General features: G+C 40.1%; 1 long non-coding RNA gene across 1 annotated transcript in view; it reads right to left on the bottom strand.

Annotated features, from left to right (window-relative positions):
• The window catches only part of LOC129646236 (uncharacterized), a 46,772-nt gene extending 21,234 nt beyond the window's left edge, over positions 1 to 25,538 (bottom strand). The window contains exon 1 of the long non-coding RNA XR_008711784.1: positions 25,244 to 25,538. This is a non-coding gene — a long non-coding RNA (uncharacterized LOC129646236). The remainder of the gene's footprint in view (positions 1 to 25,243) is intronic.
• Between the last annotated feature and the right edge of the window lie 523 nt (positions 25,539 to 26,061).

The following is a 26,061-nucleotide window of genomic DNA, read 5'->3' as shown; positions in this document are numbered from 1 at the left end:
GCATTTCAAGCACTCAGGAGCCACATGGGCTCCATGCCATGCTGGACAGCACCATTTCATAGTCTCCACATAAATAATGATCCACTTGGCATCAGCTTTAGATATTAAGACGAAAGACTCACCCACCAAATCCAGAGGCTTATAAGACCTTCAAACTGCAAAGGAGAAGATTTCTAATTTTAGCTTTTAGTAGAGGTAAGTACCCTATTCACACAGAACAATAGAGCTAGTAATTTTTCTCTTTATATCCCTGAATTTCCTCTGGATTAGGCCTAACAGGAACTTCTTCTAAAGGGGAAATAATAATGCTTTGGAATTCTTTAGCCCATTTCCCTCAGAAACCTAAAACATTTTAAGATCATTGGTTCACTAATCGACAGTCTTGACATATTCTGCCATTGCAATTCATATACACTTAGAAAAAGATTGAGTCATAGAGAGAAAAACGACAAATAACATACAAGGGAACTCCCATAAGGTTATCAGCTGATTTCTCAACAGAAACTCTACAGGCTAGAGGGGGATGGCATGATATATTTAAAGTGATGAAAGGGAAGAACCTACAACGAGGAATAGTCTACCCAGCAAGACTCCCACTCAGATTTGATGGAGAAATCAAAAGCTTTACAGACAAGCAAGAGAATTCAGCACCACCAAACCAGCTTCACAACAAATGCTAAAGGAACTTCTCTATGCAGGAAACACAGGAGAAGGAAGAGATCTACAAATAATAAACCCAAAACACTTAAGAAAATGGTAACAGAATCATTGTTGTTGCTGCTGTTGTTCAGTCACTAAGTCGTGTCCAACTCTTTGCAACCCTGTGGACTTCAGCACACCATGCTTCCCTGTTCCTCACTAACTAACTCCTGGAGTTTGCTCAAAACTTATGCCATCTAACCACCTCATCCTCAGTTTCCCCTTTTCCTCATGCCCTCATTCTTTCCCAACATCACAGTCTTTTCCAACGAGTTGGCTCTTTGTATCAGTTTGTCAAAATATTGGAACTTCAGCATCAGTCCTTCCAATGAATATTCAGGGTTGATTTCCTTTAGGATTGATTGGTTTGATCTCCTTGCTGTTGAAGGGACTCAAGAGTCTTCTCCAGAACCACAAGCACCACAATTTGAAAGTATCAATTCTTTGGTGCTCAGCCTTCTCGACTACTGGAAAAACCATAGCTTGAATATACAGACCTTTGTTGACAAGATAATGTCTCTACTTTTTAATATGCTATCAAGGTTTGTCATAGCTTTTCTTCCAAAGAGCAAGCATCTTTTAATTTCATGGCTGCAGTCACCATCCACAGTGATTTTGGATCCCAAGAAAATAAAATCTGTCACTGTTTCTACTTTTTCTCCATCTATTTGCCATGAAGTGATGGGACCAGATGCCATGATCTTAAAGGTTTTTGAATGTTGAGTTTTAAGCCAGCATTTTCAGTCATCTATTTCACCCACATCAAGAGGCTCTTTAGTTCCTCTTTACTTTCTATCAGAGTGGTATCATCTGCATATCTGAGGTTGTTGATATTTGTCTTGGCAATCTTGACTCCAACTTATGATTCATTCAGCCCTGCATTTCACATGATGTACTCTGCATAAAAGTTAAATAAGCAGGGGGACAATATACAGTCTTGACGTACTCCTTTCCCAATTTTGAACTGGTCTATTGTTTCATGTCCAGTTCTAACTGTTGCTTCTTGACCTGCATATGGTTTCTCAGGAGGCAGGTAATGTATCTGATACTCCCATCTCTTTAAGAATTTTCCAAAGTTGTTGTGATCCACATAGTCAAAGGCTTTAGTGCAGTCAATGAAGCAGATGTTTTTCTGGAATATCCTTGCTTTTTCTATGATCCAATGGATGTTGGCAATTTGATCTCTGGTTCCTCTGCCTTTTCCTAAGGCAACTAACTATACAAAAAGGTTCTTAAATCCAACAAACTGTACAAAAAAGGTCTTAATGACCCAAATAACTACAATGGTGTGGTCACTCACCTAGAACCAGACATCCTGCAGTGTCAAGTCAAGTGGGCCTTAGGAAACATTCTTTGTTTGTAAACAAAGAAACTGGAGGTGATGGAATTCCAGCTGAGCTATTTCAAATCCTAAAAGATGATGCTGTTAAAGTTCTATACTCATTATGTCAATAAATTTAGGAAACTCAGCAGTGGCCACAGGACTTGAGAAGGTCAGTTTTCATTCTAATCCCAAAGGCAATTGGAAAGGCAATGCCAAAGCATGTTCAAACTACCATACAATTGTGCTTATTTCACATGCTAGCAAGGCAATGCTCAGAATCCTTCAATAGGATCATACATATCGATAATTACCTTAAATATGGGCTTCCCTCGTAGCTCAGTTGGTAGAGAATCTACCTACAATGCAGGAGACCCGGGTTCAATCCCTGGCTTGGAAAGATCCCCTGGAGAAGGAAATGGCAACCCACTCCAGTTCTTGCCTGGAGAATCCCATGGACAGAGAAGCCTGGCAGGCTACAGTCCATGGAGTCACAAGAGTCAGACCAAACCACGACCACCTTAAATATAAATGGATTAAATGCCCCAACCAAAAGACATAGACTGACTGGGTAGATGAAAACATGTGCATGTATGCACTTCAACTTACCACATCACTCTATTTAACCCCCCAAATTGCATGTAATTACTTTACATTGTTAGGTTAATCAGTGTTTCCATTATGGCTTGCAATTGTAATTATCTTTTATTTTTTTGTCTGGCTATTAATTGTGAAGACTGATAAGTATCTTTTGCTATTGTGATTATGTAACTATTTTTTCATTTTAAAAATCATTGTATCATGATTGGTCAATAGAAAAGAATTCTGTATCACTAAAACTACCATCTAATAGTAAAACCTCTAATCACTTTTTAAAATTCACATGCACATTAGAATTATCTTGGAATGTTTTGAAAAACACAAATGCCCAGGTATTTTTTTTTTTCTCCAAAGCTCCTGATGTGATTCTAATGAGCAGACATGTTTAAAAATAACTGGACCATATGATGATCTTTTACTTTTTGTTTGACTTTTTCTATTTCATAGTCAGTGCTCCAATTGCATTTAGTTTATGTTTTCCAATGTCTCCATCTCTTTTTTGTTGTTGTTCTTTTTCGAGCCTTTATCATGTATAGTAGAAAAGCTTTTGTATACATATTGATATATATATGGGCTTCCCTCACAGCTCAGTTGGTAAAGAATCCACCTGCAATGCAGGAGACCCCAGTTTGATTCCTGGGTCGGGAAGATCTGCTGGAGAAGGGATAGGCTACCCACTCCAGTATTCTTGGGCTTCCCTTGTGGCTCAGCTGGTAAAAAATCTGCCTGCAATGTGGGAAACCTGGGTTCTGGGAGACCTGGGCTCAATCCCTGGGTTGGGAAGATCCCCCAGAGAAGGGAAAGGCTATCCACTCCAGCGTTCTGCTCTGGTCCATGGGGTCGCAAACGGTTGGACACGATTGAGCGACTTTCACATATATATAGTAAGTACAATAAAATATATGTATTTTTAGAAAATTTAGGAATTTTTGCTTAGCTAAAAATGTTATGACATTTCGGTTCTACTTATTTGACTAAATATGAATAGAATGCTAGATTTCTAATTTATATTCTCTCAAAACTTTGATGTAGTTCCATTTATTCTGGCATCTAGTATTACTGCTTAAAGTCTAGAAAGCTTATTATTTTCGTGATTTTTTTTAAAAAATTTGAATGAGGCTTGAAACTTCTAATCCAATTCTAAGAATATAAAGAAATGTTATGTTAAAAAAAAGGGAAATTAACATGTGATATGTATTATTAACTAACTACAGATTTTGTTCAAATTTTAAAAGGTTTTATGCTAGTGTCCATTATTTGTTTTCATAACTTACTCAAGATTCCACATTGTATTTAGTTGCATTGAGCAACTTCAGCTGCATGCAACAAATTCTGATAAATTCACTTTTTATTTTTATTCTCTTACAAATATTTTCTACTTTTCCTTGTTATGGCTTCTTAGATACACACATCATTTAAAAGTGGATATTTAATTTCCAAATGCATGGGCTTGTTAAGTATCCTTGCTATTAATTTTTCATTTTGATATTAATTTCTCATTTAAATGCTTTCTTCTCTGCAATCACCCTCTGTGTTTTTTTCAGTCTTTTAACTTTGTTAAGGCTTTAAATGGCTAAGTCAAAGATCTCTCTTGGTAAATGTCACTTTGTTCTTGAAAATATATGAGTACATATATTTTCAAATATCTTTTGATATTGATCTCTAACATAATTCCACAGTGATAAGAGAACAGATTCTGTATAATTTCAGTACCTTTAGATGATAAAATTTTTGAACCTTGTTCTATGTTCCAGTGTCTTCTGGTTTATCGTCTATGGGAACTTGAATAGAATTTATATCCTGCTGTTGTGCGAAATTGTATAAATCTTAATTATGTTGAACTGGTTGTGCTTTTTGGGTCTACTATGTCCTTCTACTGGAGAAGGCAATGGCGACCCACTCCAGTACTCTTGCCTGGAAAATCCCATGGGCGGAGGAGCCTGGTGGGCTGCAGTCCATGGGGTTGCTAAGAGTCGGACACCACTGAGCGACTTCACTTTCACTCTTCACTTTCATGCATTGAAGGACACGGCAACTCACTCCAGCGTTCTTGCCTGGAGAATGCCAGGGACAGAGGAGCCTGGTGGGCTACTGTCTATGGGGTCGCACAGAGTTGGACATGACTGAAGCGACTTAGCAGCAGCAGCAGCAGCCAGTTCCAGCCAGAGAAGGCAATGGTACCCCACTCCAATACTCTTGCCTGGAAAATCCCATGGACGGAGGAGCCTGGTAGGCTGCGGTCCATGGGGTCGCAAAGAGTTGGACACGACTGAGCGACTTCACTTTCACTCTTCACTTTCATGCATTGGATAAGGACACGGCAACCCACTCCAGTGTTCTTGCCTGGAGAATCCCAGGGACGGGGGAGCCTGGTGGGCTACCGTCTATGGGGTCGCACAGAGTTGGACACGACTGAAGAGACTTAGCAGCAGCAGCATGTCCTTCTACTTTTCTGCCTATTCATTCTATTAATTTTTGAGAGTTTGACATTGAAACTCCAACAAAAAATCTTAATTTATATGCATAAAAAAATTGTAATATGCAGTGGAACTATATGTAACTTTTTCTATATTTTCCAAGTCTCCTGTAAATGTGTTACCACACTTTCATATTTTAGAAAATTTTAAAAATGAAAAAAATAAAGACAAAAAAAATGAGGCTTAGAAAAGAATGGCTAAATCACATATGGAGACAGTAACTGAACCCAAGTCTGTGGTCCTGGGTCCCTGAGCTAATAATGCCCCTGAGCACACAGACATGTTTCCTTGGGTTGTTAGATTTTCTTTTGCTTTCACCTGTCTGATCACTTACACTTAATTCTTTGTTTTATTTCATATTTCACCTATTCTACTTCATTTCAACATTCACCCACCCCTCAGGTGGTGGCAGGAACCAAATTTAATATGCTAACTTCATGCTATATTTAGTAATGTTTCTAAAAGGAAATGTACAATTGGTAAAGATGTTATTTCCTTATTTTTTAAGGATCAGATATCATAATTTTTGTAGAACAACTTTGGTAGCAATAAAAGCCAAATACTGACTAACCACCAGAGAGTTGGAGATTGAGATCATCAATGTTTATGGGATTTATGGAATTTTTCTGACTCATTTTCACTATTTTGCATAGGAAATGTGAATTTTCTCAGTAAATGTTGTTTAGCAAGTGTATCCACTTTCCAGCAGTAATTGCATAAAGGTGTTACTAATAAGGACCAAGCACTGACTTTCTGGGACTCATTTGTATGACACATTTGTATGACACACTCATTTTCCTGGTCTTTTCCTATTTTTTAAACTGTATTTTATCCATAGCAGCAGAAAATATTATTTAACTAACGTCAGTACATTGGGTTTCTGACTTTCAGATTTCATAAACCAACAAAAAATACATGTTTTTAATTGAGGGACTGACATAAAGCTGACCATTTCTTATTTTGCCAATTATGGTTATAAAAAGATATTTAAAATCTACTGCTCATTTTATCTCCATTCACCATCATTTCATTAAAGCAATGGTTCTCAAAATTTAGCATGCATCAGAATCACCTAGAGCACTTGTTAAGCCACAGATTGCTGGGCCCTTGCAGTGTCTGATTCAGTAGGTCTAAATTAGGGCTCAAGAATTTGCGTCTAACAAGTTCCCATATTAGGCTGATGTGGCAGGTCTGAGGGACCACACTTTGAAAATCAGAGCATGTAAGAGACCATTTCAGCAGCAAAAATGAAGAAAGGTCACCTCGGAATAAATTTAAATTGGATAAACTTAGCTTGGGCTTCCCTTGTGACTCAGCTGGTAAAGAATCCATCCACAGTGCCGGAGACCTGGGTTCAATCCCTGGGTTAGGAAGATCCCCTAGAGAAGGGAAAGGCTACCCACTCCAGTACTCTGGCCTGGAGAATTCCATGGACTGCAGTCCATGGGATCACAAAGAGTCAGTCAGACACGACTGAGTGACTTTCAAAGACCTAATATGAAAGATAGCTTATGATTCTCATTTCTTCAGAGATCAGTAAAAGTTTCAGAAATAATGTCTTTGACGTACCTTTTGAGAACCAGTACCCTAATACACTGTCTGATAAGGTAACCCTAGCCTGCACGTGCGGCAACTGAATATCTAAAATATGGCTAATCTGAATTGAGATGTGCTGTATCTGCAAGATGCACGCTGGATTTTAAAGATGTACTACCAAAAAGAAAGCAAAGTATTTCAGAAATAATTATGTTAATCTGATGTTGAAATAATATCTTGGCTATATTAGGGAAATAAAAGTTATAAAAAATAATTTCTCACTTCACTTTTAAAATGTGGCTACTATTTTAAATCACACATGTGACTCACAGCATAATTCTGTCAGCCAGCACTGCCTTGAGCAGGGGTTCTCAGGGTGGTCTCTAGACCAGTAGCATCAGCATCACCTGGGAAGATGTGCGAAACGTACATTCTCAGGCCACACCCCAAAATTACTGAGTCAGAATCTCTTGGGATGAAACACAGCAACCTCCATTTTAGTAAGTCCTCCAGAAGATTCTGATTCGGGTTAAAGTTTGAGAACCATTGCTAGAACAACTTTAATCAAACTTTAGTTCCATACAGTCACTCAGTCATATCTGACCCTTTGCGACTCCATGGATTGTAGCATGCCAGGCTTCCCTGTCATCACCAACTCCCAGAGCCTGCTCAAACTTATGTCCATGGAGTCAGTGATGCCATCCAACCATCTCATCCTCTGTCGTCCCTTTCTCCTCCTGCCTTCAATCTTTCCCAGCATCAGGGTCTTTTTCAATGAGTCAGGTCTTCGCATCAGATGGCCAAAGTATCGGAGTTTCAGCTTCAGCATCAGTCTTTATTCAGGACTGATTTCCTCTAGGATTGACTGGTTTGATCTCCCTGCAGTCCAAGCGTCTCTCTAGAGTCTTCTCTAACACTACAGTTCAAAAGCATCAATTCTTCAGTGCTCAACTTTCTTTCTAATCCAACTCTCACATCCATACATGACTACTGGAAAAACCATAACTTTGACTAAATGGAGTTTTGTTGGCAAAGTAATGTCTCTGCTTTTTAATATGCTGTCTATGTTGGTCATGGGCTTCCCTTGTAGTTCAGCCAGTAAAGAATCTGCCTGCAGTGCAGGAGACCCAGGCTCAATCCCAGGGTTGGAAAGAGTCCCTAGATAAGCAAATGACCTTACTTTTCTTTCAAGGAGAAAATATCTTTTAATTTCATGGCTGCAGTCCCCATCTGCAGTGATTTGGGAGCCCCCAAAAATAAAGTCTGTCACAGTTTCCATTGTTTCCTCATCTATTTGCCATGAAGTGATGGGACCGGACGCCATGATCTTAGCTTTTTGAATATTGAATTTTAAGCCAACTTTTTCACTCTCCTCTTTCACTTTCATCAAGAGGCTTTTTAGTTCTTCTTTGCTTTCTGCCGTAAGGGTGGTGTCATCTGCATATCTGAGGCTATTGATATTTCTTCCAGCAGTCTTGATTCCAGCTTGTGCTTCATCCAGCTTGACATTTTGCATGATGTATTCTGCATATAAGTTAAATAAACAGGGTTACAGTATACAGCCTTGATGTACTCCTTTTCCGATTTGGAACCAGTCCATTGTTCCATGTCCGGTTCTTGACCTGCATATGGATTTCTCAGGAGGCAGGTCAGGTGGTCTGGAATTCCCATCTCTTTAAAAATTGTCCATAGTTTATTGTCCACACAGTCAAAGGCTTTGGCGTAGTCAATAAACCAGCAGTAGATGTTTTTCTGGAACTCTCTTGCTTTTTTGATGATCCAGTGAATGTTAGCAATTTGATCTCTGGTTCCTCTACCTTTTCTAAAACCAGCTTGAACATCTGGAAGTTCACAGTTCACATACTGTTAAAGCCTGGCTTGGAGAATTTTCAGCATTACTTTGCTAGCATGTGAGATGAGTGCAATTGTGCGGTAGTTTGAGCATTCTTTGGCATTGCCTTTCTTTGGGATTGGAATGAAAACTGACCTTTTCCAGTCCTGTGGCCACTACTGAGTTTTCCATATTTGCTGGCATATTGAGTGCAGCACTTTCACAACATCATCTTTTAGGATTTGAAATAGTTCAACTGGAATATCATCACCTCCACTAGCTTTGTTCATAGTGATGCTTCCTAAGGCCCACTTGACTTTGAATTCCAGGATGTCTGGATGTAGGTGGGTGATCATACAATCGTGGTTATCTGGGTCATGAAGATCTTTTTTGTACAGTTCTTCTGTGTATTCTTGCCACCTCTTCTGAATATCTTCTGCTTCTGTTAGGTCCATACCATTTCTGTCTTTTATTGTGCCCATCTTTGCATGAAATGTTCCCTTAGTATCTCTAATTTTCTTGACAAGATCTCTAGTCTTTCCCATTCTATTGTTTTCCTCTATTTCTTTGCAATGATCACCAAGGAAGTGTTTCTTATCTCTTCTTGCTATTCTTTGGAATTGTGCATTCAAACGGGTATATCTATCCTTTGCCTTAAGCTTCTCTTCTTTTCTCAGCTATTCGTAATGCCTCCTCAGACAACCATTTTGCCTTTCTGCATTTCTTTTTCTTGCAGATGGTCTTGATCACTGCCTCCTATACAATGTCATAAACCTCTTGTCCATAGCTCTTCAAGCACTCTGTCTATTAGATCTAATCTCTTGAATCTGTTTGTCACTTTTACTGTATAATCATAAGGGATTTGATTTAGGTCATACCTGAATGGTCTAGTGGTTTCCCCTACTTTCTTCAATTTAAGTCTGAACTTTGCAATAAGGAGTTCATGATCTGAGCCACAGCCTGCTCCCAGTCTTGTTTTTGCTAACTGTATAGAGCTTCTCCATCTTTTGCTGCAAAGGATATAATTAACCTGACTTCATCTGGTGATGTTCATGTGTAGAGTCTTCTTTTGTGTTGTTGGAAGAGCGTGTTTGCTATGACCTGTGCATTCTCTGAGCAAAAATCTGTTAGCCTTTGCCCTGCTTCATTTTATAGTCCAAAGTCAGACTTGCCTGTTACTCCAGGTATCTCTTGACTCCCTACTTTTGAATTCCAGTTCCCTATAATGAAATGGATATCTTTTGGGGGTGTTAGTTCTACAAGGTTTTGGAGGTCTTCATAGAACTGTTCAACTTCAGCTTCTTCAGCATTACTGGTTGGGGCATAGACTTGGATTACTGTGATAGTAAATGGTTTGCCTTGGAAATGAACAGAGATCATTCTGTCATTTTTGAGATTGTACTCAAGTACTGCATTTTGTACTCTTTTGTTGACTACGAGGGCTACTCCATTTCTTCTAAGGGGTTCTTGCCCACAGTAGTAGATATAATGGTCATCTGAATTAAATTCGCCCATTCCAGTCCATTTCAGTTTACTGATTCCTAAAATGTCAATGTTCACTCTTTCCATCTCCTTAGTGTTCACTCTTTCCATCTCCTGTTTGACCACTTCCAATTTACCTTGATTCATGGACCTAACATTCCATGTTCCCATGCAATATTGTTCTTTACAGCAACAGACTTTACTTCCATCACCAGTCACATCCACAACTGGGTGTTGTTTTTGCTTTGGCTCCCTCTCTTCTTTCTTTCTGGAGTTTTTTCTCCACTCTTCTCCAGTACAATAATGGGCACCTATCGATCTGGGGATTTCATTTTTCAATGTCATATCTCTTTGCCTTTCCATACTGTTCATGGGGTTCTCAAGGCAAGAATACTGAAGTGGTTTGCCATTCCCTTCTCCAGCAGACCACGTTTTGTCAGAACTCTTCACCATGACCCATCTGTCTTGGGTGGCCCTACATGGCATGACTCATAGTTTCATTGAGTAAGACAAGAATGTGGTCTATGTGATCAGTTTGATTAATTTTCTGCGGTTGTGGTTTTCAGTCTGTCTGCCCTCTGATGCATAAGGATAAGAGGCTTATCAAAGCTTCCTGATCAAACTTTAATGTGCATACAAATCATCTAGGAGCTTTTAAAATTCAGATCCTAGGTCAGTAGGTGGAGTGAGCGAATGAAAGTCACTCAGTTGTTTCTGACTCTTTGCAACCCCAAGGACTATACAGTCCCTGGAATTCTCCACGCAAGAATACTGGAGTGGGTAGCTTTTGCCCAGTTGGATCTTCCCAACCCAGGGATCAAACCCAGGCCTCCCACATTGCAGGTGGATTCTTTACCAGCTGAGCCACCAGTGGAGAACTCAAGATTCTGCAGTTTTAACAAGCTCCCATGTGATGTTAGGTGCTGCTGGTCCTGGGTCATTCTTTGGGTTGCAAGGACTTAGAACATTTACTTTTCATGGATCACCCTAACCAATATCCATTATAAACAAATCAACACACATCTCCAAACTCCCAAGGATTCAAATCTCTAGATTCCAGTTGGGCTGCTCTAAGGGAAAGGATTTGTGTTCCTCTGACAGAAGAAATTTTGTCAAGACCCTTTGAGAGCTACAAATAAATTCTTCCATTTAATTGTTTGCATTATCAGACAACCTGCCATGTTCATCTAATAAGAAAGTGTGTGTTTGTGTTCCTGTTTTTCCAGTACGTTAATGGTGATTCAATATATTTAGAGCTGGAAGCTACTTCTACTTGGCTGGGACATTTGAATGAAAAATGGGCACTCCAGCTACATCTCCCTTGGCAAAGTAATCCATTTAATCAGTACTGTTGTTTATATCTAGATAGTGGGTTTTAATCTGAATTACTAGTGCTGATTTTAAGAGAAGGCAAGGAGGATAAGGAAACTCTTCTCCTGAGCTGTGCTGAGTCAATCTGTGGCTTATCCATCATGACAAGAGCCACTAGAAACGGGGCAGACCTCAAATTTTCCTTGGTCCTCAGGAGACTCCATCACGCATACAAGAAACAACTCCCCTCTATTTGAAAGAGGTGGTCTTTTTGTTGATTTCCTCCTCTTCTGAGTCTCTTATATTTTCTCCACAATTTGCTGTGGTAGATTTGTAGATTGCAGAAAAAATAAATATATTTACAATTGTCTGGAGGAAAAAAACTTACAATCCAATTAAAAAGATAGAAAATGATTATTGTTTAGCTTGTATCATGCCATGTTTTAAAAATAAACCAGTGTCTCACTGATCGCTGAACCCAGGGTAGGCAAGGCACGAGCTGAGAAGCGGAAAGAAAATACGAGGAGCTGTAGGAACTGCAGACATGTTTTATTCCCTCTGGCTGATGCAGCAGCAAGGCAGACATGCTTTGTTCTCTAACGGCTGACACCGCTGCTAGGGCTATTTCAGGTGCTGCTTATACAGGTATACATGAACAAAGGGGGCATGTGCCAAGCGATACACCATGACGTGCGTGCACGTTGCTACAAATGGTCTCGGCTGTTAGGTGACCATGCAACGTCGCTGTTTACAGAACATGGGACACGAGCAAGAGGCTGTGTGGCAAGAGACATCACCATCACCACCTTGGCTAATTGCTATTCCCCTACAACCAGGAACACAGAAATATAATGTTGCCAATAGTCTTTGAAGTAAAACTATAGAAAGTCTTATTTTTTAACCAAAATCTATCTCTTTCATCATTTATTACAAGTATAAGAAGAAAAACTAGAATTAAATGGGTGAGGCTTTCTTAATATGTGATTTATTACCCTTCTCTTTCAGTTTTGACAAAAACCTATAATACATAGTACCTAATTCATGTTAGGTACAAGAATATGCTGTAAAATGGAATTTTGGTTATATACAAAAAGTATATATATATACTTTTTGTTTTTTCAACAGTTATGCAGCGATTGAAACCCAATAATTAAATTCAATTTATAAAATTTTTAGTCATGAGAAGTCAGCCCACTTTGAACTTAGTCCACACACCATTTGAAGAGATTGAAAAGTCAAATAATACTAGGGGCAATTAAATGAGACATTTGGCTAGTGAGATCTGTGAAGATGGCTCCTTATGTTGCTATAAATATAAAACAATCATTTACTGTTTGGACAGAGAAAGTAAAAGCAAGTTCAATAAATCATTGGGTTAAATACAATGCAGGAAAAAATTAAATTAAAATGTTTATTATACTTGAGAACAAACAATTTGTGTCTTTTACAGGACTTTAGATAATATGTATAGTAGAATGAGGCAGGCTTTTGTGAAAATTGAATTTTCCCAGAAAGGAAAGTGCCTTGTGGTGTCAGTGAAGAGTGAACAAAACATCTCAGAGTCCCAGACATTTAACAGCCATCTCCTGGGGCAGGACAGTCAGTCTCCCTCGGTTGCAGAGAGCACTGTGACAAATTCCCTTTCCACAGACCCGGTTTTGGATCCCAGCTGTTTCAGTCACCAGCATGCTGACTTTGAAGAAGTCAGTTACTATCCCTACACCCTAGTTTGACCCTGCTGCTGCTGCTAAGTCACTTCAGTCGTGTCCGACTCTGTGCAACGCCATAGACGGCAGCCCACCAGGCTCCGCCATCCCTGGGATTCTCCAGGCAAGAACACTGGGTGAACAGCAATGTTTATGCCAGTGATCTCTGGACATCCTTTTCTTCCTCAGACTCTAGCATCCTGTGATTCTTTGTTCCTTTTGAAACAGAGTGAAAACATCTCCTTTTTAGCATTGGCGAGTATACTGAAAATGTTACAAGTCTAGTACCTGGAACACATTTGTGCTCAGTAACTGTACTGTGCAAACACAGGGGCAAAGTCAGGAAACTAGGGCAGCAACAGGTGGAGCAGCAGACACTCCTCACTACCCTCTCCACTGCCCTCCCACCTGGTGATTCTAAGTCTTTCAACTCTGGCTTTTCTGAAGAATGGGAGTGATACTTATTTTCTTTGATGACGCCACTAAAGGCTTCAGTTCAGTTCAGCCGCTCAGTCATGTCTGACTCTTTGCCACCTCATGAATCGCAGCACGCCAGGCCTCCCTGTCCATCACAAACTCCCGGAGTTCACTCAGACTCACGTCCATCGAGTCAGTGATGCCATCCAGCCATCTCCTCCTCTGTCATCCCCTTCTCCTCCTGCCCCCAATCCCTCCCAGCATCAGAGTCTTTTCCAACTAAAGGCTTACATGATCTTTTTGCTATCATGGGATTTTCTCTTAGTTCAGAAATCTGCTATGCTGCCGTCATATATTTTCCTGACCTTCACCAGTCCCAGCTCTCTCCATGCTTTCATTTGTTTATTCACCAAACATGGACTGCCTACCACGTGAGATTTTTTTTTAATGCAAGAGGAATTTTATGCCCATATGTTTCTAACTTTCAAATTCTGAGGGAATACATGAAGCCTGGAGCTCAAACTCAGCACCACTCAGCTGAAAGTTTGGCCAGAAGATGATACCAAGTGCAGATGATGTAAGTAAAGGGTCAGAACGGTCCCACGTTGCATTCAGAGGAAAATACCAATGCCTTGGTGTGGTCACTGCTGAGCTCTTCAGGGGCACCCCTCCCACTCTCTGCGCCAACTATCCTGAGAGAGTGCAAACGTCGCCCTTTCCTAGAGGCGTCCCTTGTGCCTCCACCTCTGCCTCCACCCCTCCCCGTCTTGGCTGCCCCTGTCATAGTGGCCTCAGTTGTCTGCTAAACTGATGCTCCTCCCAGAGACCAGTGGGTATCAAACTTTATCTGAATCACCTAGAGGGCTTTTGCAACCAGCATGCTGGTCCCCACTCACAGTTTCTGATTTAGTAGGTCTAGGGTGGGGCACAAAATTTGCATTTCCAATAAGTTCCCAGGAATGCTGGTGCTGTTGGTTCAAGTGCACACCTTGAGAAGCCCTGTTCTAGTCTACCATGTCCTCGAGGAGAAGAACATCGATTTCTTTTATTTGATATCCTGAGCACCCAGCACAGAGATTGGCATATTGTAGACATTCAGACCATATCTCTTGAATGGAAGAAATGGGTGAAATCATGACTCCCTTGCCACTGCATTTGCAGATGGAAGGACTAATTGGGCCCACAGTACAAGAACCCAAGGCAATCCTCCATTACTATTAAGCTCCTCTTAAAACAAGCAGAGGGTGAGGGCCACTCCACTGGGCTCTGAGCTGTAGCACAATATCTAGTGCTGCTGAAAGCTATTATATGAAAATACAAAATTTATTTTTAATACATAAAAATCACCCCCCAGGATCATAGATTTGGTTTGACTGGAGATAAAAATGTTACTCAAGAAACAAGAAAAAAGTCAAATAAATAACCTAACTCTACACCTAAAGCAACTAGAAAAGGAAGAAATGAAGAACCACAGAGTTAGTAGAAGGAAAGAAATGTAAAAAATTAGGGCAGAAATAAATGCAAAAGAAACAAAAGAGACCATAGCAAAAATCAACAAAGCTAAAAGCTGGTTCTTTGAGAAGATAAATGAAACTGACAACCCATTAGCTAGACTCATCAAGAAACAAAGGGAGAAGAATGAAATCAACAAGATTAGAACACAGAAATACAAAGGATCATAAGAGACTACTATCAGCAACTGTATGCCAATAAAATGGACAACTTGGAAGAAATGGAGAAATTCTTAGAAAAGTACAACTTTCCAAAACTGAACCAGGAAGAAAGAGAAAATCTTAACAGACCCATCACAAGCATGGAAATTGAAACTGTAATCAGAAATCTTGCAGCAAACAAAAGCCCAGGACCAGATGGCTTCTCAGCTAAATTCTACCAAAAATTTAGAGAAGAGCTAACACCTATCCTACTCAAACTCTTCCAGAAAATTGCAGAGGAAGGTAAACTTCCAAACTCATTCTATGAGGCCACCATCACCCTAATACCAAAACCTGACAAAGATGCCACAAAAAAAGAAAACTACAGGCCAATATCACTGATGAACATAGATGCAAAAATCCTTAACAAAATTCTAGCAATCAGAATCCAACAGCATATTAAAAAGATCATACATCAGGACCAAGTGGGCTTTATCCCAGGGATGCAAGGATTCTTTAATATCCACAAATCAATCAATGTAATACACCACATTAACAAATTGAAAGATAAAAACCATATGATTATCTCAATAGATGCAGACAAAGCCTTGACAAAATTCAACATCCATTTATGATTAAAAAAAAAAAACAACGCTCCAGAAAGCAAGAATAGAAGGAACATACCTCAACATAATAAAAGCTATATACGACAAACCCACAGCAAACATTATCCTCAATGGTGAAAAATTGAAAGCATTTCCCCTAAAGTCAGGAGCAAGACAAGGGTGCCCAGTCTCACCACTACTATTCAACATAGTTTTGGAATCCACAATCAGAGAAGAAAAAGAAATAAAAGGAATCCAGATTGGTAAAGAAGAAGTAAAAGTTTCACTGTTTGCAGATGACATGATCCTCTACATAGAAAACCCTAAAGACTCCACCAGAAAATTACTAGAACCAATCAGTGAATATAGTAAAGTTGCAGGATATAAAAATCAACACACAGAAATCCCTTGCATTCCTATACACTAACAATGAGAAAACAGAAAGAGAAATTAAGGAAACAATTCCATTCACCATTGCAAAGATAAGAATAAAATACTTAGGAATATATCTACCTAAAGAAACAAAATACCTATATATAGAAAACTATAAATCACTGATGAAAGAAACCAAAGAGGATACAAAAAGATGGAGAAGTATACCACGTTCATGGATTGCAAGAATCAATATAGTGAAAATGTGTATACTACCCAAAGCAATCTATAGATTCAATGCAATCCCTATCAAGCTACCAATGGTATTTTTCACAGAACTAGAACAAATAATTTCACAATTTGTATGGAAATACAAAAAACCTCAAATAGCCAAAGCAATCTTGAGAAAGAAAAATGGAACTGGAGGAATCAACCTGCCTGACTTCAGGCTATACTACAAAGCCACAGTCATCAAGACAGTATGGTACTGGCACAAAGACAGAATAGATCAATGGAACAAAATAGAAAGCCCAGAGATAAATCCACGCACATATGGACACCTTATCTTTGACAAAGGAGGCGAGAATATACAATGGAGAAAAGACAATCTCTTTAACAAGTGGTGCTGGGAAAAACTGGTCAACCACTTGTAAAAGAATGAAACTAGAACACTTTCTAATACCATACACAAAAATAAACTCAAAATGGATTAAATTTCTAAACATAAGACCAGAAACTATAAAACTCCTAGAGGAAAACATAGGCAAAACACTCTCCGACATAAATCACAGCAGGATCCTCTATGACCCACCTCCCAGAGTAATGGAAATAAAAGCAAAAATAAACAAATGGGACCTGCTGCTGCTGCTGCTAAGTCACTCCGGTCATGTCTGACTCTGTGTGACCACATAGATGGCAGCCCACCAAGCTCCCCCATCCCTGGGATTCTCCAGACAAGAACACTGGAGTGGGTCAAATGGGACCTAATTAAACTTAAAACCTTTTGCACAACTAAGGAAACTATAAGCAAGGTGAAAAGACAGCCTTCAGAATGGGAGAAAATAATAGCAAATGAAGCAACTGAAAAAGAATTAATCTCAAATATATGCAAACAACTCCTGCAGCTCAATTCCAGAAAAATAAACGACCCAAACAAAAAGTGGGCCAAAGAACTAAACAGACATTTCTCCAAAGAAGACATACAGATGGCTAACAAACACATGAAAAGATGCTCAACATCACTCATTATCAGAGAAATGAAAATCAAAACCACAATAAGGTACCATCTCACACCGGTGAGAATGGCTGTGATCCAAAAATCTACAAACAATAAATGCTAGAGAGGGTGTGGAGAAAAGGGAACCCTCTTACACTGTTGGTGGGAATGCAAACTAGTACAGCCGCTATGGAGAACAGTGTGGAGATTCCTTAAAAAACTGAAAATAGAACTGCCATGCTGCTGCTGCTGCTGCTAAGTCGCTTCAGTTGTGTCTGACTCTGTGCAACCCCATAGACAACAGCCCACTAGGCTCTTCTGTCCCTGGGATTCTCCAGGCAAGAACACTGGAGTGGGTTGCCATTTCCTTCTCCAATGCATGAAAGTGAAAACTGAAAGTGAAGTCACTCAGTCGTGCCGGACTCCTCGCGACCCCATGGACTGCAGCCTATCAGGCTCCTCTGTCCATGGGATTTTCCAGGCAAGAGTACTGGAGTGGGTTGCCATTGCCTTCTCCAGGAACTGCCATATGACCCAGCAATCCCACTGCTGGGCATACACACCAAGGAAGCCAGAATTGAAAGAGACACATGTACCCCAATGTTGATCACAGCACTGTTTATAATAGCTAGAACATGGAAGCAACCTAGATGTCCATCAGCAAACAAATGGATAAGAAAGCTGTGGTACTATACACAATGGAATATTACTCAGCCATTAAGAAGAATACATTTGAATCAGTTCTAGTGAGGTGGATGAAACTGGAGCCTATTATACAGAGTGAAGTAAGTCAGAAATAAAAACACCAATACAGTATCAGTTCAGTTCAGTTCAGTTGCTCAGTCATGTCCGACTCTTTGCAACCCCATGAATTGCAGCACGCCAGGCCTCCCTGTCCATCACCAACTCCCGGAGTTTACCCAAACTCATGTCCATCAAATCAGTGATGCCATCCAGCCATCTCATGCTCTGTCGTCCCCTTCTCCTCCTGCCCCCAATCCCTCCCAGCATCAGAGTCTTTTCCAATGAGTCAACTCTTTGCATGAGGTGGCCAAAGTATTGGAGTTTCAGCTTCAGCATCAGTCCTTCCAATGAACACCCAGGACTGAGCTCCCTTAGGATGGACTGGTTGGATCTCCTAGTAGTCCAGGGGACTTGCTAGAGTCTTCTCCAACACCACAGTTCAAAAGCATTAATTCTTCGGCGCTCAGCTTTCTTCACAGTCCAACTCTCATATCCATACATGACCACTGGAAAAACAATAGCCTTGACTAGGCTGACCTTTGTTGGCAAAGTAATGTCTCTGCTTTTCAATATGCTATCTAGGTTGGTCATAACTTTCCTTCCAAGGAGTAAGCGTCTTTTAATTTCATGGCTGCAATCACCATCTGCAGTGATTTTGGAGCCCCAAAAAATAAAGTCTGACACTGTTTCCACTGTTTCCCCATCTATTTGCCATGAAGTGATGGGACCGGATGCCATGATCTTAGTTTTCTGAATGTTGAGCTTTAAGCCAACTTTTTCACTCTCCTCTTTCACTTTCATCAAGAGGCTTTTTGGTTCCTCTTCACTTTCTGCCATAAGGATGGTGTCATCTGCATATCTGAGGTTATTGATATTTCTCCCGGCAATCTTGATTCCAGCTTGTGCTTCTTCCAGCCCAGCATTTCTCATGATGTACTCTGCATATAAGTTAAATAAGCAGGGTGACAATATACAGCCTTGACATACTCCTTTTCCTATTTGGAACCAGTCTGTTGTTCCATGTCCAGTTCTAACTGTTGCTTCTTGACCTGCATACAGGTTTCTCAAGAGGCAGGTCAGGTGGTCTCGTATGCCCATCTCTTTCATAATTTTCCACTGTTTATTGTGATCCACACAGTCAAAGGCTTTGGCATAGTCAATAAAGCAGAAATAGATGTTTTTCTGGAGATCTCTTGCTTTTTCGATGATCCAGTGGATGTTGGCAATTTGATCTGTGGTTCCTCTGCCTTTTCTAAAACCAGCTTGAACATCTGGAAGTTCAGTATATTAATGTATATATATGGAATTTACAACGAAGTTAACGATAACTCTATATGTGAGACAGCAAAAGAGACACAGGTGTATAGGACAGTCTTTTGGACTCTGTGGGAGAAGGCAAAGGTGGGATGATTTGAGAGAATAGCATTGAAACATGTATATTATCATATGTGAAACAGATCGCCAGTCCACGTTCGATGCATGAGACAGGGTGCTCAGGGCTGGTGCACTGGGATGACCCAGAGGGATGGTATGGGGTGGGAGATGGGAGGGGGATTCAGGATGGGGAACACATGTACACCCATGGCTGATTCATGTCAATGTATGGCAAAAACCACTACAATATTGTGAAGTAATTAGCCTCCAATTTAAATAAATAAATTAAAAAAAAAAAAAAAAAAGCAGGATCTGACCCAGTACTTCACCCAAATCTGTCCCTGCGGGATCCTGTGGTTTATTTAAAGTGTTGATATTTTTCTTCACCATGGATTTATCTTTGTATTAATTTTGGCTTTTAAAAATGTTGTTTAAAGATGTTAAAGAATAATAATAATAATTTTCATTTCTCTGATGAAATATGATATGGGGCTTATTTTCATATGCTTTTTTGCCATCTGTATGTCTTTGAGGAGGTGTTTGTTAAGATCTTTGGTCTATTTTTTAATTAGTTTTTGTTGTGTTGTTACATTTTAAGAGATCTTTGTGTAATTTAGATAATAATTCTTTATTCAATGTGTATTTTGCAAATATAGTCTTCCACCTTGAAAAAAAAAAGTTAAACCCTCTATTCTGTTAAATATCTCCTCTTTGATAGCATTCATACCTGAAAAAGTAGAAGCCAAAAAAATAGACACCAGCATTAGAAATGTCCTTAGAATCACTAAATTCATCTCAAAATGCTCTTTCCCAAAATCAATGCCCTAAAAACAAGCTGGCCAGATTTCCCTCATCATCTGGGAGTCTTGTTTAAAATACAGGTACCCAAAGCCCTCCCGTGGAGAGTCTAAAATCAGTATGTATGTTATGGACCCGCAGAATTAGTCTTTGTAACAAGCTTCAAGTGGGGCTTAGATGGTGGGCTTTTTAAGTCCTCCAGGTGATTTTAATGTGCAGCTAGGACGAAGAATCACAGCAAGAATCTAAGTAGAAATTTTATTATGAAATTATTTTTCACCTGGAACAGGTTAGGTCATGGTGCAAAAGGCCAGGTTGTCAATCTGGAATGTGGCTTTATTGCCCTTTGGTTTCCTGGAGGGAATAAATGTGTAAGGCATTTCTACCAAAGATCAAGTTCTGCGTCATAACGCTATGGGGCTTGAGCCACTCCAACAATAACAAAAAGGACATCAGTCAAAAGGCCTCAGGAAAAAGGGAAACTTGTCACAGGATCATGCCAATTACCCAGTTATTCTAAACTCAAAAACTAAATCTTTAATACTTTCCTCATGGCATTGGAACCACAAGTATGATCTGGAGAAGTAATTAGCATATCTGAATCTTATGCTGGGCCAATGTCCAGATACGCTCTGGGATGTTTCGAGGGGTGGAACTAGAAATGGTCTTGCACTTGAGTGTAAATATGGTGTGTCAACAATTAACTTCCACTAAAAAGATTTTTTTCCTGTTTATACGTATGCTCTGGTGGAAAAAAAATCAATGTCGTTGGGTATTATGATTTGAAAAGAACTTCCTTTGTGTTGTTTATTTAAGGCAGAAAGTAAGAATTTCTATCTTTTTTTAATCAAATTATCTTGGAATCACACTTGCTTTCCTACCTCTCTTCTCTCGCCTTCATGTTAAGTCCCAAGAATAAAATCCAAGCATCTCATCAAGGCACTCTGATTAGTCTCCACTCAAGGTCTGCTGCTGCTGCTACTGCTAAGTCACTTCAGTCGTGTCTGACTCTGTGCGACCCCATAGATGGCAGCCCACCAGGCTCCCCTATCTCTAGGATTCTCCAGGCAAGAACACTGGAGTGGGTTGCCATTTCCTTCTCCAATGCATGAAAGTGAAAAGTGAAAGTGAAGTTGCTCAGTCGTGTCCAACTCTTAGCAACCCCATGGACTGCAGCCCACCAGGCTCCTCCATCCATGGAATTCTCCAAGCGAGAGTACTGGAGTGGGGTGCCATTGCCTTCCCTGACTCAAGGTCTAAGGGAGGCTAATCAGGCTATGTGAAGTCTGAAGCACTTTGGTTCATTAAATTGTTTATTATGAGCACCAAAACTATGGTGCAATAAAAGTAAATACTTTCTGAAATGAACAGAAGACAAAAGTAGAAGAGTATATTGGCTTCCAGGACATGCAGTCATGGGGATTTTAGAGCTAAGAAGTCAGTCATTTTTTTGAAAAATAAAGAGTGTTGTGAAGTGCCATTCATTATTAGCACATTGCCAGAACACAGGAGTCACTGAATGACATTAGCAATATTGATGATATTTTAGCTTCCTTCCAATAACTGCTCATGTCTTTCATTAAACAAATACCATCAAAAAAATCATGTCTTACAAAAGAATGATTTGAGGAAAGAAAGGCTACAAATGTGCAAACTAAAGTTTGTTGCATTTTTAATTAAGAATTTCGAGCACAATAAAGATTTTATAACCAAATATATTTACAAGGAAATAGATGTAGTGCTACATTAAAAGGTTACCGCACCATTGATTTGCCTCTTTCCTTTTTTCCCATAAACAAAATCCTAGCCTTCCCTTAAAAGGGATCAGGTCTAAGATCCATGTAACAGTCCTCAATTTTATGTCTGCAAAGTCTCTGGGCACCATTTGATCCTCTAGACCCCACTGTTCATGATGAGAACCTAGGCTGCACAGGCTAAGGAAGGAGGCCATTGCCGCAGACTCACATCTCTGCTTAGGTCCACACACTGCTGACCCCTCCCTCAAACATGCCCAGTGCATCCTCAACAACTCCCTGTGTGAAAGAGAAAATAGTCATGATGTGCAGATAAACTTACACCAGGAAAGCAGAAGTAAAAATAACCTCCCTCTCCCCTATCACCTAGATTCACATGGCTATTTGTTTATTATATGCAGTAAAGTTATAAATTTCATTCCTCAGTTGCACTACCTACATTCCAAGTGCTCAAGAGTCATCTGTGCCTAGTGGCCACCATAATCAACAGCAGACACAGAAAGGTCTGTTGCACAGTATTAGTCTCCAGAGGACACAGCTAAGAAGGAAATAATGGTCCCTGTACCACTTGAAGTGTCAACCCAGGGGAGGAAGAAGAAATAGGGCAGTCTCCTGTTTCTCTAAGCATATTTTCAGTCCTACAGACCCACCTTTTTCTTCCCCCATAGGTTCTATCCTTTCTGCTCCTCAAATTTTTCCCATGTTTCCTGAGCGCAGAGGAGAAACGGGGTAGTAGTATGTGAGAGATTTTGAAGGCAATCAAAAAAAAAAAAAAGGCAAATACATCTTGTTTTCAAACTGTGGAGCTGTGCCTGCATTTGTATTGCTGTGCCACACGGTAAACCAGCTCACTGGGGCAGCTTCCAGGCAGAAGATGCTCTTATAATCCCTAATGCTCAGCAGCAGCACAGTTATTCAGTTTTCTTTGTTTCTGTCATACAGTCATCATACTGGTTGGTGTTTGGTACTCATATTGATGCTGCCTCAAGTAATAGGCTTGATAGTTTAATTTTAAAGTGAAACTATTAAAAGCAATAGTTTTAATATTAATGAAGATCTTTTTACTAGTTTTCTCCCAGCAATCTTGATTCCAGCTTGTGCTTCATACAGCGTGGCATTTTGCATGATACACTCTGTATAGAAGTTAAATAAGCAGGGTGACAATATACAGCCTTGACGTACTTCTTTCCCAATTTGGAACCAGTCAATTGCCAGGAGAAATATCAATAACCTCAGATATGCAGATGACACCACCCTTATGGCAGAAAGCGAACAGGAACTAAAGAGCCTCTTGATGAAAGTGAAAGAGGAGAGATAAAAAGCTGGCTTAAAACCCAACATTCAAAACACTAAGATCATGGCATCCCATCCCAACAATCACGGCAAATAGATGGGGAAACAATGGAAACCATGACAGACTTTATTTTCTTAGGCTCCAAAATCACTGCAGATGGTGACTATAGCCATGAAATTAAAAGACACTTGCTCCTTGGAAGAAAAGCTATGACCAAACTAGACAGCATATTAAAAAGCAGAGACATCACTTTGCCAACAAAGGTCCATTTAGTCAGTTATGGTTTTCCAGTAGTCATGTATGGATGGGAGAGTTGGACTATAAAGAAAGCTGAGCACCAAAGAACTGATTTCAAAGAACTTCTGTCAAAAGAAGTGCTTTTGAACTGTGGTGTTGGAGAAGACTCTTGAGAGTTCCTCAGACTGCAAGGAGATCAAACCAGTCAATCCTAAAGGAAATCAGTCCTGAATATTCATTTGAAGGACTGATGCTGAACCTGAAACTTCAATACTTTGGCCACCTGATGCGAAGAACTGACTTATTGGAAAAGACCCTGATGCGGGGAAAGATTTAAGTCAGGAGGAGAAGGGGATGACAGAGGATGAGATGGTTGGATGGTTATCACTGACTCAGTGGAAATGAATTTGAGCAAGCTCCAGAAGTTGGTGATGCACAGGGAAGCCTGGCATGCTGCAGTCCATGGGGTCACAGGAGTCAGACCCGACTAAGTGACTGAACTGAACTTTTATTACTTTAAATAAAAAGCTGATTGATAACAATCTTACATATATTAAAAGTTTTTAAAAGTAATGACTAAGAGTAATGAAGTTATGTTTTCTTTATGCATGAAAAGCACAACCCTTTTACTTCCAAGTCACATAGGTAGAGCTGAAGAGACTGGCTTTAGCAAACATTAGTAACATTCCCCAAGATTCAGCTGTCCTCTACTTCAAGAAGATGGTTACTCTCTCAACCCCTTGAACTTAACATGGTTCTGAAATTATTTCTGACCAATGAAACAAGGGCAGAAGTAAGTACATAACTTCCTGGCAAAAGCAGTATTTGGCAGTCCTTGACTCCATGCTTCTCCTCCCTTGCTTTAATAAGCCCTAAAGTATTGTACTGGCAAGTCACATCTCAAGACAGTGAAATCGCCATCTCAATAGGAGATGATTACATGGAGCAGAATTCCCCACCCACTGACATCAATCTACACGCAACATGAAGAGTGAGCAATAAATAAGTCTTTCTTGTTTTAGCCACTGGAATTTGGGGTTCTTCTTATTGCAAGCACAACTAACACCAAACCATAACCAACAGTCTTTTTCTCTGCTGGCATAGCCATCTGTTAGTATTACTTAAAGATACAAAACCAGATTTTTCCATGTGTTTGTCAGTTAGACACCATTAGAAATTCCTTTTAGAGCTTTTTCTGAAAGTGGGTCTCCAGTAAAACTCCATGATGATGTATCGTGGATCTCCTCCTACACAAACACATTACACACCCATTGCCCAGAGCTGTCCTTTCAGTACCGTTTGAAATGTTATCTCTGCCCTCTGACACCATTGTTCGGTATCAGTGCATGTAGCTTGTGTCCATGTGAATCTTTCCCTGACATGTCTTCCATCCTGTGCTTACTGGAACAAACATCTATTGAATGAACCTCTATACATTGTCCCGTTAGTACTCAGATATAACAAAGTGAAATCCTGGGAGGAATGGCTCATTTGACTCGTTCTTTTTCTCCACTGTGTATCATGTTATCTAAGAGTAGACAATTACTAACTGTTTGAGTGGAGAATGAAGAGACAGATGTATTTACAGGTTTGTTCGTACCTTCTCTAGCCTGTCTATAATCTCCATTTTTATCCCCCTCTTCCAGCACCATCTCAAATAAATACACAACCTTGTAAAAACAATGTACTTGTTATACAAACATAGCTTCGAGACAAGTCCCTGATGCCCTATCCTCTCACTGAAGTTGTATTATGTTGTGGTTAAGCTTACTCGGGAATCAGTCAGCCTAGATTCAAATTCTGGCTCTGCTACTTACCAGCATTACAGATCCTGGGCAACTGACTTAGGCCCTGGTTTTCTCATCTGTGAAATGGAAATACAGACAGCACTTCTCTCACAGGCCTGTGAAGCACTAAGCCCGGGGCCTGGCACAGAGTGAGCTCTCCCTTCATCCCACAGCTGTCAGATCTAAAGCTCTGCTGTGCACCTCGGACCAGGAGCCCCCACATCACATGGGTGCCTGTGGGAAACGCCGCAGCTTAGGCTCCACTTTCAGCCACCTCAGCTAAGATCTGCTTTGTAACAAGACCCTCAGGTGATTCACACACACTACCCCAGAGCATTGTCTAGTTGCAAAATTCTCTAATTGCAAATAATCTCAAAAGATGTGAATGATCCTATTTTCTTGGAGTAAAAGTGCTTTATAGAACTAGTTCTAACCTGGCATTATGCATCAGAATCACAGGTGAACTTTTACAGAAATTACATATGCCCGGGCCCACCCCCACCTACCCCAAACAAGCTTAACCCCCTAGAGACTCATTCTATTGGTCTTAAGTCTTAGAACCCAGGCATTCTACCTTTTCTTAAAGCTTCCCAGATAATTCTAATAAGATTGAGTCCCACCAGCTTAAAGAGATCATTAAATTCTGACAAGGGCTTCATGGTGACTGGGCTCATTAGGAAAAGAAGCTGGGTCGGTAAGAAGCCCATCTGTGACTTGAGGAAGGGGTTGCAGAAAGCCCCATCAGGCTTTCCCGCCTTCACTGTTCTCCCCGCCTGCTCCAGCCCGTCACACCCCTCTCTGCAAATGGTGACCAAGCTGCTTAGACTCTAGCCTGGAACTTCCCCTGC

Source organism: Bubalus kerabau, chromosome 3 (genome assembly GCF_029407905.1).
Source record: "Bubalus kerabau isolate K-KA32 ecotype Philippines breed swamp buffalo chromosome 3, PCC_UOA_SB_1v2, whole genome shotgun sequence".
Taxonomy (NCBI): domain Eukaryota; kingdom Metazoa; phylum Chordata; class Mammalia; order Artiodactyla; family Bovidae; genus Bubalus; species Bubalus kerabau.
This window is presented reverse-complemented; position numbering and strand designations above follow the sequence as displayed.